The following is an 18423-nucleotide window of genomic DNA, read 5'->3' on the forward strand; positions in this document are numbered from 1 at the left end:
AGCGGGTTTTGCATGATTTTAGGCCAACATTTTTCAACCGCCTGAATACATAAATCATCTCGGTTGTAAAGCTGGGCTATAAAAGCAGAGGCAGTTCATTCACTTTCTTATACATTTAATACCATCACGGCAGGAAGTAATTCTGCCCCAAAATCACCTATTTCCACCCACTGAGTGCCAAGGGAGTCTGCACAACCAGCTCACGTGGACCTGGTGACACGTAGACATGAACTAGGACAAATCACACCCTCCGCCAGGCACATGGCAGCCCCCAAAATGTTGTTTTTAAACTAAAGATGCAATTCCGTAAAGCCGCTATCATGATGTTTAAGGTCTGACACACACTCCTGAAAAACTTGGGATTATCCTATTTAGTGTTGAGTATCACCCGAGTCCGGTCATTGATTTCTGGGGAAAAGCTCAATCCAAATGCGACACCAAATGCGACAGAGAAAAGCTTCAAACACGGCTCCGGGGGGGGATGTACCAGCCATAGGTACAAGATATAGGAACTGGAAAGATGCAGCTTGCAACTCCAGATGTTAAGCTCTCAGCATCTGAGGGTGTTCATAACTTGTGAGATTTAAATTCTGCTGCTAGCACTGAAGGAAAGGAAATGCGGGCGGAAGGACCTGCCTGTGCTGTCACTTTTCATTGTTTCATTAGGACTTCCATGAAAATTAGTATTTTTCTTAAAGCCACAATTCCTTGGGTTGTCAGGCTATATGAGAAACTCATCTCTCCGAGATTCCTCTCTAAACCGCATATTTGCATAGAAAATGCAACCCCAAAAGGAGAATATTAAAGTCAAAACTAGTCAAATGTTGCAAATCTATATTTTCTAGGGAAAAGAGGGTGGGACTACAGACTCCATCCATCCAATCTCTTGTTGAACTTCATGGGACCTGGGGCACTCCAGCATTGCACTTTTTAAACAAAAAGAGACGGGAACGAGAGTCCTCCCTACCCCAGACACATACAGCCACACACAAAAGCCTTCCAGTTGGTAACACCTGATCAGAGGATAACTCACAGTGGAAGAGACTTCAGTAGGTCACGCCACCCAACTTCATGTTTTCTGTGGGACGCCTTTGCTTCTGTCAGGACGCACCGAGCACGGCTGGGACATCCTCTCCTTGCTCCAGGCTGCAACCTGCGGGTGTGCGCCCTCCCCAGCCACGCGATGGGCTCTGATGGCAGCGGGGTGGAGGATGCCAGTGCACGTCCTCTGCAGGGCAGTTCTCCAAGGAACGGCTCCACCAGCCCAAGGAGCCGCCGAGCTGCTCTGGTCCTCGGTCCAAGGGACCGTCAGCAGCTCCGAGCCACCTCCATGGGGTTGGATGCTCCGGGGGTGATCACCCACGGTCAGAGTTGAAACCCATCACTTCGCAGTTACAGCCTGGCTATTTAGGGAAAGCACTTCTCGTTTCCCCCGACCCTTTTTCCTCCTGACGGCATCCTGCCCCGCCATGGGGAAGGGCTATTCTTAGAGACGTCTATTTTGGGTTGGAATGCTGGAATTAAGATCCTTCCTTCCTTTAAAGAAAACATGCCAAACGATATTTAGAAAGCTTCACCCCAGTTTGAAGACTATATTCTGGCTGCTGAGCGAAGCAGATTTATTTGTTAGCTTAACATTTACCGGAGGCTGTGATGTGCCCAGCCCCGCTGCCCCAGCACCAGGACCACCCAACCACCCTCCTGAGGCTCTGGGAAGTCGGGTGATGTTTCCTTTAATGTGCCGAGTAGCTACCACGGGGTTTATTCATTCCCTCTTTCTTGGCAATGCTTTGTATCAGCTTCGAATAGATTTAGTAAAATATTTTCCATCAAAACCTTTTTTGACAGAAAACAGCTTCTGGACACAATGGAAACTTTTGTGGAGAAGAAAAATTAAAATAAAACCTGCCTAGCTGATGTTGGAGATCTTTATTAGAAACCCAAAGCTGTTTTCCTCCTTGCAATGTTTTTGGGAAAGTAAGCTGATGCAAAAGATGCTCTTTTTTTCAAGGTGATACAAGTTTGTTGTGGAATTATCAGAAAAGTTCTCATGCAATCACTCCTGGACACGGAATCGCTTGCAAGTGGGTGAATCCAACAGCAGCAGCTCCCAGGCAGAGCTGGGAGCAGACCCTGGGGACATCTCTTGGCTTTACGGCAGTGTTTGCTGCCCCAGCACCGGTCCCCTGCAGAGATCAGAGGGCTGGAGGAGAGTCCCACCAACTGCTTTTGCCTCCAGGCTGGACCACGCTGTCCCAGGCTCAGGCACCACAGCCTCCGGGCTCTCCTACCCCATCCTGGGGCAATAAGGCAACTCTGTTCCTTCCACATAGCAACACTCAAAGCTTACACCGAGGATGAAATGCACATTTCCTCCCTAATGCAGGTTTCTCCCAGGGCTACAGGTTGCCACAGGGCTGCATGGTAGATGTTCAAAGGTGTCTCAAATCCCAAAATAAGCGTGGCTTTTCACAGGTAACAATGCAGTAAGATTTCTGGAAAAACATATAAAATAATATGTATTCACCTTGCCTTTCAAGTCTATTATCGCAAGGACCTGGAAGGATTGCTGGTTTTATACAGCAGCTGAGATGTTGACATAGCCACAGGACTCCAAGATCCAGGGGCTTGAACAAACTCAAACATCTCAGTGTTCATCATAAAAACGAATTAGCTGGTAGCAAGGCTGTGGGTGCCTCCTGCATGCTCCCCATCACCGGACGTTCAGCCGAGGTGAGTAACCACCATGCACATCTTCCATGAGGGTCCTCCATGAAAACCAGCACAGACAGCTGCTACCTGACTCCTACGCACGCACATTCTATAAGGATTTCAGCATTTTGCTAAATGAAGCAAACGAAAGCTGATTCTGGCTTCTGGCAGCAGCCGCCCCGTTATTGCTTTAGCAGCCGCAGGCTGAACCCTTTGCAAGGCAGAGCCAAGAGCCACGACGAGCTGTTGGGCTCTTCAGCCCACGTGAGGGTTTTGCAGCATTCAAATCGGGTCTCCGTGGACACGCACGGAGCTACGGCGTCCTCCACCAGCAGACCACAACTGTCCGTCGGAGGAGCCTGTCCATCCCCGGGCACTGCGAGCCGGGCATCCTCCTTTGCTCCGTGTCCCCGGCCAGCCCGGGGATGTGACATGACTTTAAAGCGGTGGAGTTATCCCAGGTTTCCTCTAAGTTATCTCCTATTGTATCTGGCTCTGATGAATAATTAACACAGACTACATCCTGAGCAGAGCTGGCTGGGAGCTGCAGTTTCCATTACTTGGGAAATCCTGACGTTAAGGGAGAGATTGAGTCTGATTCTGCATAAAAACCTAGAATTCTTGTGTTCGCCAAGAAACAGCATTTCCTCCCACCAATCAATTTAGGGCCATTACAGTGTTTTGCTTCAGTCACTCTTTTCATTATTCCTTTCATTCCTATGCATTTCTTAAATTATGTGCTGTGTGCATGTGGAATTATGCAATCTATAAAGACAATATAATATTAAAATTTACAGTCTACATTACAAGAGAAACATTCTGCTTCTGCTGGAGTTTTGATGCTGTCCAAACTAAATATTTCAACTTCTTTTTTGCTGCTGGAAAATGTTGTTGGAATCAGCGCATTTCTACTACGTGGTTCAAGTTCAATTAACCTGCTTTTTCATATGGAAAGTTATCCTGAGCATAATTTTTCAGTGGCTTTAATAACTGAGATGGTCCCATCCTACTCATCCCCAAAACACTCTCACCCATCTTTCATTTGCTGTTAAAACACTGTCCCAACCAATAAGCAATGAAGACAGAAACTGAGACCACATTTTTCCAACCTCATACTCCAAACCTGAAAATTGGCACAAAAAGGCCACCGAGAGGCTCAGAGCAATTTCATCCCCATTCGCTGCTCCACGGGCTACTCTGGATTAAATAACTAACTTCTGCTAGGTTTGATGGGCAAATTTTCTGGTTTTCTATGCCAACAAAACATGCAATAGGTCTTTTACGTGACTTGACTATGTTGGATACAATGTGATGAGAAATATGTATATATAGCTATACATGCCCACAAGTCATTTGAATACTTTGATTTCACATGGAGACATGGAAAAAAAATGGAGTACAGAAAGAGCACAGACAGCAACAGGGATTTGCTGCACATTTGGATCCTGAGAATGCAAAAGATGGTGAACCCCACGTCTGAACAGAGCGGGACTGCAGAATAATGAGTTGCAATGACTGAAGATGCCACTACCAATTTTGTTTGCTCTGCAACACCCAGTGCTTGGTGCTCTCTCTGCCTTCAAAGGGTTTTCAGTAGCAAACGCTGCTTTGTTGGAAACACCTCACAGACAAGAGGGAAGGGCAAATCTTCTGAGGGTGCCGGGGGTATCTCGGTGTCGCCTTCAGGGCTCTTCAGCCCTCAGGGCTCATCCCACACTGAGCTATGCATTACAGACCATTTTGCAACAACAAAAATGCTCTTTTCTTCCGTCAGCTACTGATACTTGGCACTCCAGGAGAGCTACCTTTTTTCACTGCCTCCAAAACAAGCCACCTTTCAATAGATTTTACCCCTGGCAGCCCATTGCCCATGACCACAACATGGGTCTCATCTGCAACAAGAACACCAATGTCCCAGAAAAAGACACGATCAAGTTTCCAAAAGCATCTGTACGGCAGCCGGCGTGCAGGATGGGGCAAGCCACAAGGCAGCTCCGCACCCTCCCCTGGGCAACACTGGGGCAGACGGGATTTTGCTGGAGGATGCCAGACCCTGGAGCCCTGCGCAGAGCATCACCGGACCAGCCACCGACGGTGCAGAGCTCAGCAGAGACATTTCATTGGGACCCTCTCGTCAGCTAACGGGCTGCAAGCTCTCCCCCAGGCATGATGGCTCAACAATGACCTGTGCGTCTGTCTGTCAGCCTCGGCCGTTTGCGAAGTTCCCTAATAGCAAGATCCAGACATTACACTAAAAAAAATAAATAAAAATTACGTCAGGCTACATTTGTCAGGGTCCGGTTGAGTGAAGCCAGACCAGGCTGGTGCCTTCCAGGAACAGCCCTGCCGTACAACCCATCCATCCATCCATCCACCCATCCATCCCACTAACATGTCCGCTCTGCCCCTTCCCCGGCCACGGGAGATCTTCCTTCTGTGGCTAAATCTTTATCTTTTGTAGGAACTCAGCACGGGTTTGGTTTTCTGCAGCTTATTCCAGCTGCTGACAGACATTCCTGTGTTAATCCTAGGGAAAGGAGAACCAGGAGCTGCTCTCCACAAGGTTCAGTTGATTTGGGCGCAGCCCAAATGCAGCAGCGCTGCGCCAGCTTCAAGGGACACATTGCCCACATAGGTTTGCTTGGTGACCAGCCAGCTGGAAAATGGAGACAAGGATGGAGTACATGGCAGGGCCCAATCCTGCACTGCCTCTAGGAAAATCACATTTTGCAGCAAAGGCAGGATAAAAGCAACCTCTAGCTTTCTGCACGCAGAAAGATGCCTGCGTCCCCCAAAGCAACCAACAGCACAGCCCCAGCGGGGCTGCAACGCCGAGGGGTCAGCACTGCAAACTCAGGCACGGCTCTTAACAAGGTGAGGAGCGCAACGTCCAAAGGTTTTTATAAGTGACCTAAGAAAATAGATATTAGCACAGAACTCCGCTCAGACGCAGTCAGGACCGCATGCTGCAGTGCCAGGGAACTTGCTGAAAGGTAACGTGGTCGGATGTACAAGGGGCAGCGCCTCAGCCCTGCTCTTCCCAACAGCTAAACCCTTCCCTAGAAAGCTTCCAAAAAGAGAAAAGGGAGCTGACACACAGCGTGAAAAATGTAAAAGGTAATGGCCACGCTTCAGCAAGATTATAATCAAATAAAACCATGACGGACGTTGTTAGGCAAACACAGCCAGAGGCGTTGCTATGAGCCCCACCTGCAATAAAGCCTAATCTCAGGACTGGAGACAGCTTATTTTGAGGGCTCAAAGTGCCAGAGTACATACAAAACGCACCGTAAGGGCTTGGGAGCAATGCCAGAGCCAATGACACTTCTGCCTACAGAGAGGAGGTTCGCCCCTTCCTGCTCCTCTCCGCACGCTCTCTGGGAACGGCACACAAACTTTTCCAGCAGCACACTCCCCACGCCGCGGCTGCCTGGCCCCTGCCTCGGCTCGACGGATTTTTAAACGTAGCAACAAAAGAGTGCATCACCCCGTCCCTCCTCCTCCTCCCCTCTGTGAGGACACACATCCTGACGACGGGGACCGCAGTGAGAGATTCGTGCAGGACTCCAATGCCCGAACCGCAGCAGCCCATCTCTGTGCAGAGGTGGTTTTTAATCACCGCAGCAGCACCTGGGGGACTCCGGAAGTCCCAGGATGGTGGGGCTGGCACAGAGAGGGCTCGTCCATGTCGAGAAGTTTTCTCCTGTTATCTAAGCCCAGCCACCTCCCCAGAGACCCCTCTGCCCGCACCACACACCACCCCTTTCCCGTCCCCTCTCAGCAGCCCTGCACGCGCGGGTGCACGGACCCACGGGCCGGCTCTCTGGTTCCTGCACGCACTCGCTTTATTTCCATGTATGTGGCTTTGTCCAACAGATGCCTTCTACTTTTTGAACCACAATGCAAAAATCTGAGTGTTTGGGAAGGGAGCCACATCCAACATGCTTGGCACAAACTTCCCAGGGTGACTTAAAGTGTCCTTCTTGCCACAACCTGCACGCGATTTTGCTCCTTTTCCCTGGGAAAAGCTGCTGCCTTCCTACCATCTCTTTGCACCTTTTAATTTCCAGAAAGCTGCCACTAAATTGCTCCCTGCTGCCCTAAGCAGTAGTGTTGGAGGATTAAAACTCAGACTGCTGAAGCACTCCACAGTCCTGCGGAAGAAATCACAGCACGTGGCCGTGGGATGCTCATGCCATTATGCATGGTGCCTGCAGCCATACCCACTGCATCTGATCTCCACCGCGCCACAGAGCAGGGAGGAGAAGCACAGCGACCCGCCCAAACACGCTGGCGTAGAGATAAGGGAAATAACTCTGCCTCAGCAAAAGCTGCAGGTGAAAAAAAAAAAAAAAAATCAAAGAGCAAGGAGTGTTGCTGAATCACCAGACACCAGGGAGCCAGGTAAACATGGCAGCAGTAAATAGCTGGGGAGCGTGGGGTACTTTTTCTTAAGAAAACCTCCTGAAATTTCAAGTAGCATTATTCAAGGTAGATTTGAGTGAACAGCTCTCTGTATTTGAAAAGAGGAGGAGGAGGAAATCCTTTTTCCAGGCAAGCTCTTGGCATGCCCCAAATATACCTTTTAAGTAGAACAGCACGAAAAAAGATAAATCTAAGTCCTTTGCAAATATGCTAAGAGCGTGCACAGAGCACGCGGCCGAAATGGCTGGGAGCGTTTGCGCGGGGCCTGGGAAGGATCAGCACGGCCCTGCACAGCACCGCACAGAAGCGGCTTTTGTTCCAGCTGCAATTAGCGCATTCCTGCAGAGCCCCGGGGCCGAGAGAAGAGACATCCCTTGTCCCAGCCTGCAGCCCCATGCTCCCGCAGAGACACCCAGGCCAGCGGGGGGGGGATGATGGACGGCGTCCCGAAAGCAAGTGCAGGATGCTGCCTCTGCCAGTTGAAACAGCTCTGGGAATGCGAGGAGGACGTGGCGGCAAAACACGGGAGAGCATCCACAGCCATGCTGGGGAGGGAAGGATGGCACGGGGCTGCACAGGGACACGGCTCTGCCCCAGGGAGGGGACGGGGCGCTGCCTGGCCAGCCCGTGCTGGGAGCACAGGGCTCCTCTCTCCTACCCGGGGCCACCTGCAGTGAAGCCTCCTGTGTCAGCTGGTGGCCCAGTTCCCAGCCTCTGCCATCCAGGAGACATCCGGTAGGTGTCTAAGAAATGGGTAGAGGTACCGGTCTCCTTCCAGCGTGTACAAAATGAGTCCCAAAGGGTAGCGTGGGTGAGACATCCAGCTCTGAGGTGGCTAAATCAGAAATGATTCTTCCCCCTGTGCATTTCATGTCATCATATAAGGCAGCATCTTCCCACGAGCACAGCGTGCTGCTTTATCTGATGGGCATAGGAGGTCCCAGTCCTGCCACGCACTCAGCAAATCGTTTGACGACAAACACAGCAGGACTCCCAGCGTGCCCAGCAGAACCAGTCTCTGGTGCAAGCGGAGCTGCTTGCAGAGATGAGATAGGCGAGGGGCCGGGGGGTTCGGAGCTGCTAACGCAGTGCCCTGCCTCAAGAGGCTGGAGAGAGTTCGTCTGCAGAGCATTTAGGAATCCCCAATGGGAAGCACATAGAAACACGCTTCAGAGTGAAAAATATAAAGCCCAAACTCCTAATATAACTGATGAGGCTCTGGTTAACACATATTTGGCTTCTACCTATTTACAGTATTACTGAAAAAAGAGGGTTTTCTTCTCCTGTGAGGTGCAAACCCTGTGCCGCTCTCCCCTCAGCCACGTGCCAAGCATGCACCCGCCCCTTCCACCCACCCAGAAACTCTCTTTGCCTGTGCTCCTCAGCAGCAGACCTCCAGCAGATCATTGCCACGATTCCCACTCCATATTGGGGGAGATCTCTGTCTCCAGACCAAAAGCAGGCACGTTTTGCATTGAAACAGCTTCTGCAAGGTACTTGATGTCAGCAGGGTCAGGGCACAGGGAGCAGGGCTCACAGCTCCACCCCAGCAGTCCCACATGGTGCCAAAAGTCACCATGGCTTCTAGCCATAACCTTCTTCAGTGATGACTGTGGTGCGTCACAGGCAAAAGAAGAGAAAGCTGGAGGGTGTCAGCAAGGGCAGGGCCCTCGAATGCTCACGGAGACGCACCCTGGCTGTCCCTGCATGACTCACATGTCCCTCTGTGTCACAGAGACAGGCTGAAAGGTCTCTGTCAACCCAAGGTGGCACCAGGGATATGTGAGGGCATCACCTGGGCTGTGCCAACTGGTCCCCAACACCGGTCCTTCATAGCAAGAGAGAAACCTGCCCTCGCATGCCGCCCGGCACACGTCTGCCAGACCTGCAAGGGGAAAGCCTTCTCCTGCAGGCACAGCCCCGAAACCTCACCCGCATTTCAACCACCTACATAGGAGCATCACTTTAACACAGTTGTCTCTAACCTGCCTTTAAAGCCCTCACTGCACCAAAGCTTAACCACCACCATCACCACCAGGAAGCTGAAGGTTATTTCAAAGGATTTTGGACCTTCGCAGGCTTTGAGATCTTCACAGGTCCTGTAGCATGGGGTCCTGGCCATCACTCATGACTGAATCCCACACGTGGCATAAGCAACACGTTGACAAAATGGTTGTTAAGGAGGGAAGTTTGTCTAATACTGATGTATGGAAGCAGAATGACGATGCTGTCCCCACAGGCATATCTCAGGTGCTGGCACGCTGGGTGACATCTAAAGGTAAGGTTCAGGATCCATGCATGGAGCTATGCAGTCATATAACAACAGGATTTCCCTGCTTAGGGAAAAAAATGAAAATACCCGTTTAGGAAAGCGGTCTGTGATGGCCACGGGACAGAGGTGCACATCCCTTTTTGCACCCTCGTTTTTCAGGTAGGTTCTTGTGTGCTCACAAAAAGGAGCTCAGCACCCAAAGCACAGCCTTGAACTCCATTCACGCAGATAGATCTGATTGTGCCATCGAGTTTGTTTAATTATGTTCTTGCTTTCCCCAATTCACTTACACTCTACTTCCCCATCCATCACAGGGCTGCAATTGCAGCAGGCAACGCCCTGGCAGGCAGCAGGCTGCCTGCAGTTAGTATCTGAATCGATGCTATTCGAAGCTGCCTGTGGGCGTTGTGCTGCCAGCAAGCAGATTTTTGTGCAAGCCCTTTCCAACTGAGTGAAACGCAAACGGAGGCAGAGATGAGTCCAGAAGTAAGAGGAACCCAGTCCCAAAAGCTGCTGCAGATTCGGAAGCAGCTTGCTGAACTCTGTGTATTTTGCACCGATGGTTTCTGTCAAAGTTGTGTTTGGCTCCGAGCTTGTCAGCGAGCATCGGTCTGGGTCTCACGGAGGGGAAGAGGCTCTAATAAGAATTGGCAGAGTGGCCTTGGGCCCAACCTTGCACCATCGGAGTCAAAACTGGGGTTTTCCAGGTAACTGCATCAGGGCTTTCTGGAGCGGCCCTTATACAACACAGTGAAAACACCTTTAAAAAACCTCCACAGATAAATAAGCAGGGAAAAAACACAGAGAAAGAAGAAAAAAGTTGTGAGCTTTCTTCTGACTTAAACCTTACATCTCTTCTGCTCTTCCCTTCCCCCCAAATAATTTTTGATGAAAACATTTTCTAATGGAATAATATTCACATGCAACTAGCTCTGATTTTTCTGTAGCTAATAACGTTATTTTGAATGGCTGAATCAAATTATTTTCATCTCCATACAAAAGCAGCACAGTAGCACACATGCCATCTGTGGGATCAGTATCTGAAAACCAACAGAAACCTCCCAGATAGAACTGTTTGGGCAAGGGGGACAATTGCAATCTTATCTCTTGGTATCAGCCCTGCAAAGTGATTTATTGGGATAATCAGACGCAGCACAAATCCCAGCTCCTCCTGTGTGTCACTGGGAAGAGCAGCCGGCACGGTGACGCTCCCAGCACCGTGGGAAGGGCATGGGTCGCACCGAAGGCGCCGGCACTCCCTAGGGACCCCTCCTGAATTTCAGCGGGTGACACAAACCCCGCCGCTCCCAGTGAGGATCAGCGCACGCACGGCCACGGCTGGTCCCTCCAGGCACTTCGCCTTTAGTCCATTAGCCCTAAAACACTGTCCTGAGGTGTGCGCAGCTTTATAAAAGCCTTAGTCATGCAGCATCTCGAGGAGACTCCCAGCTCATTCTGACAGACCTCTGCTTCTTGAACCAAGTGTGAGTTATCCCTGTTAGCCGCATCCCTGGTGCTGTGGGGCAGGAGCACGGGAGATGCCGCATCCACTCCACAAAGGGCTGCAAGAAGATTAGGGATAGGAACGCCGAAGGTCTTTATTAAAGTTTAGGTGTCTTATTTGTGCGGTCTGCAGGGCAGAGGAAGCTAGGCCAGGTGGGATTATTTCTCTGGAGGAGAGTTCTGTTCTCGCAGGGTTGGCTAGATGAAATACTTTCCTCTTACAGCTCATTGTGCTTGGGCGACGGCACGGGTTGGGGAAAGGACCCTGTTACAGGCTTCTGCTGTCTGACACTGGAGAACGGGGCTTAGAGTGATAATGACAACAACTGTCTACAAAAGGATTTGATCCTATCCACACAGACAGGACCCAGCGTCCTTATGAACTGGGGGTCATGAGAAATTACGGCGTTTTCTGTGTTTGCTACCAAGAAACGCTCAGCACAGCTCTAGCTATTGCAAAGCGATGCAGGCAGCCCATGGGCAAAGGCTCCCACCTGAGCAGCAAACACCACGTCCTGGCTGTGGGGTTAGGGGGTGGTAGACCTCGAGGCGTGAGGAACCCCAGCTTTGGAGACAAGGTCTCCCTTGGAGGACACGGCTCGGTGCTGGCCTCTGCATTTCAGAGCTGGCAGAGCACAGCGAACATCAGCGAGCTGGCTCCTTTGCTTATTGTTATGTTGACCGGCTTTTTATTAAGGTTAAAGATCAAGGCCCTGGTGACCCTTTGGGCTGCGCAGTTCACATCTGAGTACACATTCAGGAAGGCTAGAGGGCCGGCACCCGCAGGCAACTGCCAAGGAAAATGGTTGTATTATCCAACAGTTTCCTCCCCCAAGACCCGATTCATGAAAGAGAAAAAGCAAAGCCAAGAAGCCTTAGGTGTGGAGCAGCAGCCCTACAAAAAAAGAAAAGGGCCCATGAATTAGGGCTGTAACACACAACACCTCCGGTTGTTTTCTTCATCACGTGCGTGTGATTAAAAACACACACATGGTGAAATGCAGGTTTCTGGAGAAAAATGAGTTTTACCAGGGGAAAGAGGAAACACGACCACCACACACCAGGATGGGGGAGACCCAAGGTGACTGCAGATCGAGTCCTGGTCTTCAGGGCCACCCTCCCCGCTCAGCCACGCGTGCTGTGGCCACCTCTCCCATCGCGCCTGTGTCGATGCTCCAGCCCGGAGCATCCCACACCCATGCAGCCCCCACGGGAGCTCGTGGTCCATTTCTCACCACCTGCACACTCGAGTGACTTCCTCACATCTCCATGCTGCAAAGAAACTGTCCCACATCAAAACTAGCTGTCTGCAAGAGCGGGGTGGTGAGACCTGGCTGGGGCTCAAATGTTACGACGCAGTACGGCACCAGTTGGGAGATGCTTTCGTTTCAAGAGGGATGATGGGACTAATGTATTAAGTGTTGGTTCTTCTCTAGTTCATCACGACATCTAAATGCTTTGTGCTCATGGTTTTAATCAGTTGTCTCCTTCAGAGATGAAAATGAAACTGCACTGAGGGAAAAGGAACAGATTTTGCATTTCTAGAGGGAATCCCTGACTCGCAGCATGTTTTGGGCCAGGCAAATCATCTCACTTCTGCATCTGCTTGCCCTTATGTGCTCAGAGGGCCACCGCAGGATGGGGAGGAGTTGCCTAGAGGCAGCACCGGCCACCATAACGTGCCTTCCCTGCCTGCCAGCCACGCCAGGCATGGAGCACAGCACCAGGTACGGCGTCTCCATCCTGCACCAGTGTGGGAGTTCCCCCCAAGATGGATTTTTTTTTTTTTTTTAAACCTCTGCTGTCAGACCAAGCCTTTCACTTGACATAAGGAAGCCAAAGCAGGAACTAGAGCAGCATGTGTGGGCGATACAGAAGGGAACTCCTCAGTGAATCACTTGCTCCTGTCCATGAAAATCCTCCACCACTGTCATTTACATAATTAATGCCCTCTCATCCCAAAGGTTCCTGAATTGCTTGAAAGATACTGAATATAGTATCTCTCCTGCTACAATCACACAATGCTAAAGAAAGCACAGACATCTCTGTGGAAAAAGGAGATGTTATAATGCTACAGGACACCAATAGCTGGGACCAAAATTACCAGGAAGGTGTACAAGCATTTGGCCATTAAAATGGTCTTAACATCTCTGTTCTTGCAAAAAGCATCTTAGAACTTTTAAGGGTCACAAGGGCTTTGTTTTTATCTCATCTGAAAGACGGTACCTCCCCCTAGCTCCATGATGAGGAACTGGTTCGGTAATGGCTCTCAAAACATCTGCCGCTTGGAGCTCCCCTGAAGCATCTGGGGACTTCTCCAGACCCACACACACCCCATGCTGGGACATTTCCAGTCAACCCCCTCAAAACTTTTCATAGGAAAAAAGAAAGAGAAACCAGATGAAAAGGTTTAGTGGAGCATAGCAGGACAAGCAGCCCTTGGATGCCACAAGTGAAAAGACACAAATCAGTTGGATCTCAACTTCTGAGGCTCTTTCCCTGTCCTTCAGCTCCTCTCTGCCCATCCACACACCCCTTCCCCAGATCACCCAGGTCCTAAGCAAAAATGGAGCCCAAAAGTAATGAGATGGAAAGAAAAAGCACAGTTCAAAGGTGGTTTGATTTCTCCAGCACCAAAAATGGCCCCAGAAGCACAACGTGCCCACTGGAAATCCCACAACACTGGAGACAACAATGTCCTCACCTTCAGACTACTGAAGAGAAAGACCCTTTCAAAAATTTAAATTGCAATTGAAAAGCACTGATATTTAATTTTAAAAAGAATCTTTCACTTCCACCCCAGACTTTACCAAGGGCTGTGTCCACACAGATTTGCCCTTACGGTCAGGAACCACACGTTTGCATTCACGTTACATCTTCCAGACTCTCCAACCTCACCAAACAACAAGAGCTTTCATAGTGCTTGTTATTCACCTCTCGTCCCCTTCTTTAGAAGGGGAAAAATCAAAATACATGAACACGAGAGCGAGAATACTGTATTTTATAACAGCTGTAACGCTGCCATGATTGCAAACCACGGCTCAGCTTGTGTGGAACCAGCCTTTGAAGCCCTTGGCTTCAAGAGCACATGCAGCAACAAGGGGCTACCTGCAAGCTGATGAGGCACAGCCTGTACTGGTGCAGACTCTCAAAGAGAAAAGGAGTAAAAGGATTGAGAGTATCCACTCTGTTCCCTGTGTACATCCTGAAGAACTAGTATTTGCTGTCTAAATAAATTATCATATCCCATTATTACCCAGGTTTTCCAGCTGGAAGCCCAGTCAGTCCTATGCAGCACGCTACTGTATGACCCAGCTGTACCAAGTGATACACATAATTCTTGAACATATAGTTGCTATCTTTTCCATTTGATTGTCACCTGAATTTTCCACAGGACCTCTGGTTTAGGGACTGAATTTAGACCAATGGCCTCCAGCCCATGGTGGCATTCACCAACAGGGGAGACAGGCATGAAGGCAGGTTCACACCGGAGCAAGCAATGGCACCACTCAGCTAGGTTACTGCTGGTGATGCTCAGAGGATGTAACCAAGACCACAGGCAAATTACTGTGACAAGATCTCCACTGCAGACTTCTAGCTTTCTGTGGCAAGGAAATGTGTGGCTTAGCAAGGCTGGAAATTATTTTTGAGTGAAAAGCCTGTGCAGAAACGTACAAGATGCACAGCGTTCTGCATTTCCCAGCAGACAACTTGCACCATCATCTCCCACCCTAGCTGGCCCTGGCCCCACGCAGGATGGACATATAAATCCTGTGCTGCCAGACATGAGGTTTCCCTCTGCCGCGCTTGCAGCAATGGGAACAGAGAAGCCAAGAGCAGCAAGAGCTCCCGGAGGTGTCCAGGGGTTTGAAGCCAGAAGGCACAGTGTGTGCCAGAGCGTCAGCAAGGCATGCCATTCCCCACAGGACATTGCTGCCCATCCACAATGCCTCCTCAAAGGTCACGTCTCCGGATGGCAACAGTTAAATTCATTCCACGCAATGGGCTGGGTGGTGATTCATGAAGCTGTGCCTCGGGTTGTGCTGGCAGGACACAGCTGGAACAACAGCTGCAAGCAAAGTACAGCGTGCTCTGGGGAGCGGGTGAGCAGGGGGATACAGGCAACCATGGAGAGGTCACAGCTGGGCAAAGGAGATAGCCAAGAGGCTCTGCAAAGGAGAAGTGACAAAAATCTGCCACCATAGCACCTCCATGTCTTGCCGGCCCAGGGAGAAACAAGAGCTGAGATGATGAGAAGAGAAGAGGATGCTGCGGCATCCCTTGGGGCAGGGCATTACCATGCTCCAGGAGACTCTCCTACCTGGGCAGTCCCTGTCTTTCCCCAGCATTGTGGACCAGGGGGATCTACAGTCCTTCCCTCCTGAGCCTGGTCATCTCATGGTGTTGCAGCTCTGACAGCTTGAGAAACAGTAGTTTGTGGGAACAAAATGAGCTTCCCAGGCTTGGTTTTGTTCCAGAGCTTTTTTTTTGTGACATCTGGGACATCTTTCACCCTTTTCAGGCCTTCTCACCGTCCCTCCCAGAACAGCTAAGGGCAATGTGGACATCTCAGGAAGGTGGGCATGGCAGACCTCAGCTCAAAGGACACAGAGCTGGGTACGCCCAGGCACAGCTCCTGCGTCCCAAGGCCAGTCTGACCACTCGGTGTCCATCTTTCCATCTCTGACAGTCTACTCAGACTCAGAAACCTGGACGAAAATGTTTCCAGGTCAGAGAGGTTTCAGGAAATTAACATTTTCCAAAAGGATAAAAAAAATCCTAGTAAATTTTTTTAACAATTCAGCTTCAGGGGTTTTTGGCTTATTTCCAAGAGACACCACTAATTTAAATACATGGGAATTGATGGGACTCAGCAAGGCATCCCACTGCTCTTTGGAAGACATGACGCATATTCCTATATTCTCCATCACTATTTCCACCAATGGACTTCCCTCCGTATCCTCCCTCTTCCTTACATGCTCTGTCTTATTACATACATCAACATGTGCATCTACACATACCTCTGATGGACAAACATCAGCAGAGGGGAAGGGAAAAAGGGAGGCATCAGAAACTATGTAGAAGACATGACAAACCATCCCACACAGGCAGGGCCCCTTCTGCCCATAAATATCCACATTGCTGAGCCAGCAGCGTGCTCTCGTGGCCAACAAGGCCAATGGTACCTCGGGTGCATGAAGAAGAGCATGGCCAGCCGGTCAAGGGAGGTTCTCCTCCCCCTCTGCTCTGCCCTGCTGAGGCCACATCTGGAGTTCTGTGTCCAGTGCTGGGCTCCCCAGTTCCAGACAGACTGGGAACTACTGGGGAGAGTCCAGCGGAGGGCTGTGAGGATGATGAGGGGACTGGAGCATCTCTGGTATGAGGAAAGGCTGAGAGAGCTGGGGCTGGTTAGCCTGGGGAAGAGAAGACTGAGAGGGGATCTCATCAACTCTTACAGATATCTAAAGGGTGGGTGTCACGAGGAAGGGGCCAGACTCTTCTCAGTGGTGCCCAGTGACAGGACAAGGGGCAACGGGCACAAACTGGAACACGGGAAGTTCCACCTGAACATGAGGGAAAACTTCTTCCCTCTGAGGGTGACCGAGCCCTGGGACAGGCTGCCCAGAGAGGTTGTGGAGTCTCCTTCTCTGGAGAGATTCCAAACCCACCTGGACGCCATCCTGTGCGACCTGCTCTGGGTGATCCTGCTTTGCCAGGGGTTGGACCCAGTCTGTGAATCCTGCAGATGCAGTCAAATCTGGACCTGCAATGCCTCAATGCCCAGGGAAGCATGGCTGTAGAGAATCCACCCAGGAGTACCTCTGAGGGTCTCTGCTTACGAGACGCTTGAAGTTTGGTCTTAAATGACTCAGTGCTCCAGATTTGTCTTGCCTAACTTTAGGCACTTTGCTAAGTAAGGAGACATGGTTCCCTGGGGAGTTGGTGGTGAGAGAGTAGGAGTCAAACATGGATGGACGGACACAGCCCCTTCATTCCTGCTGATGCACACACAGACTCCTTGCACTGCCACACACATCCCTTCTCATCCTCCGCTCCATTTATAATGGAAAAGAAACATCCCTCCAGCAAAGTCAGGAGCTACGTTGTGGTTTTAATTTCACTACAGGCTTTTTATAGCTTCCAGTGAAAAAAAGCCGTGTAATGTGAGAAGGTCGGGGTAATGTGACCAGTGTGCTCAGCGCTGCCAGGGCCAAGCACAGAAATGCAAAACTGCCGTCAGCAAACCAGGCTGACGCAGCCCTGAGCAGCCCCCGGCACGATGCGGAGCCCATCGCCCCGAGGGAAAGGAGCTGCGTTTCTCATGCTCTGTTCCTGTCTGTGTGTCAGCCTCGCTCAGCTGATGAGTGCAATTACACAAGGAGCCCTGATGACCTATGCTGACACCGGGCTGGTGCTCAGTACCTTCAGGATCGTGCACTTGAGTAGCTGCTCAGAAGTGTCAGGGCAGGACGCAGGGTCCCGTCCTTCACCGTAACACTGCAAAGCACTTTGAAGGAGCTGGTGGCTCCACAGGTCTTTACACTGGATTGCAGAGAGCATATTTGTGCTTAAGTCAATATGAAACTAATTGTTTGGGAAAGTAAAGAATTCAGACCCCAGATTCCCCTTGACACGAGGAAACTTTATCCAAGTTGGTTGGAAGCTCAGAGTAAAAGTGTGGAGGCACAAGGTAAAAACCCAAAGTGAGAAACAAATGGGACGGACCCCCCCGCACATGGGAAGAGCTGCTGGGGAGCGGGCAGGGATGGGAATAGCGGGGGGGCTGCGGTCGGGGGCCACGGGGCTGGCAGGGAGGCAGCAGGACCCCTGCCCGCACTACGCGTGTGCAGCCCGTCCCTTACCAAAGTGCTCATTCACAAACTCTGCAGCCCAAACTGCCCTCGCTGCCACAGCAACGAGCTCTTCAGGAAGTCTAAAAGGGTAACAGGAAAAACAGCACAGGCTATGCACCGACTGCACCACCCACCAGCTCACTCACTCGCCCTCTTGGATGTTTATGCAGCATCCTGAAATCCTGTATAACCCAACGGGGCTTTGCTGGTTTCTGAAACGTTTGTGCCATAACAGAGCCTCATTCATCAAACGTGTTTGCTAATGAATTTTCCACTAAGCAAAACCGGGGATGCTCTTGGGGACAGCTCCTGAAACAGAGCCTGTGTTTGGATCCAACTACTGGCCAAAACTGGGTTCCTTGTTTCAGATCAGATTTAAAAAAAAAAAAAAAACCCAAACCAAACAACATCCAAGTGGGGCATTCATCCCCAGCTTCAACCCCTTCCAAAGACGAGTCATTTTTGCCTGTCTCAGATCTGAGGCACCTGCTCTCCCTCTCTGCAGAGCCACCCGAGACTTGCAGACAGCCACAGGAAAGGAAGAGAAGTCACCCAACCACGGACAGAAGAATCCCAGACCCACTTTCAGAAGGGATTTAGGCACTAAGGAGCCTGGTTTTGAGATTTAGACACGCATTTTTATTTCACATTAATACA

At 50.5% G+C, this 18423-nt stretch overlaps 1 protein-coding gene across 2 annotated transcripts in view; it reads right to left on the bottom strand.

The window, feature by feature from the left end:
• Nucleotides 1-18423, bottom strand: part of TEKT3 (tektin 3) — an 80694-nt gene that overhangs the window by 20250 nt on the left and 42021 nt on the right. The window contains exon 1 of one of the 2 annotated variants that reach the window (XM_054846578.1): nt 1034-1164. The exons of the other annotated variant lie outside the window; for it this stretch is intronic. The gene's annotated coding sequence lies outside the window, so the exon portion shown is untranslated. Of the gene's footprint in view, nt 1-1033; nt 1165-18423 lie in introns of those variants that run through there. 2 annotated transcript variants of the gene reach the window in all.

Source organism: Grus americana, chromosome 18 (genome assembly GCF_028858705.1).
Source record: "Grus americana isolate bGruAme1 chromosome 18, bGruAme1.mat, whole genome shotgun sequence".
Lineage (NCBI taxonomy): Eukaryota > Metazoa > Chordata > Aves > Gruiformes > Gruidae > Grus > Grus americana.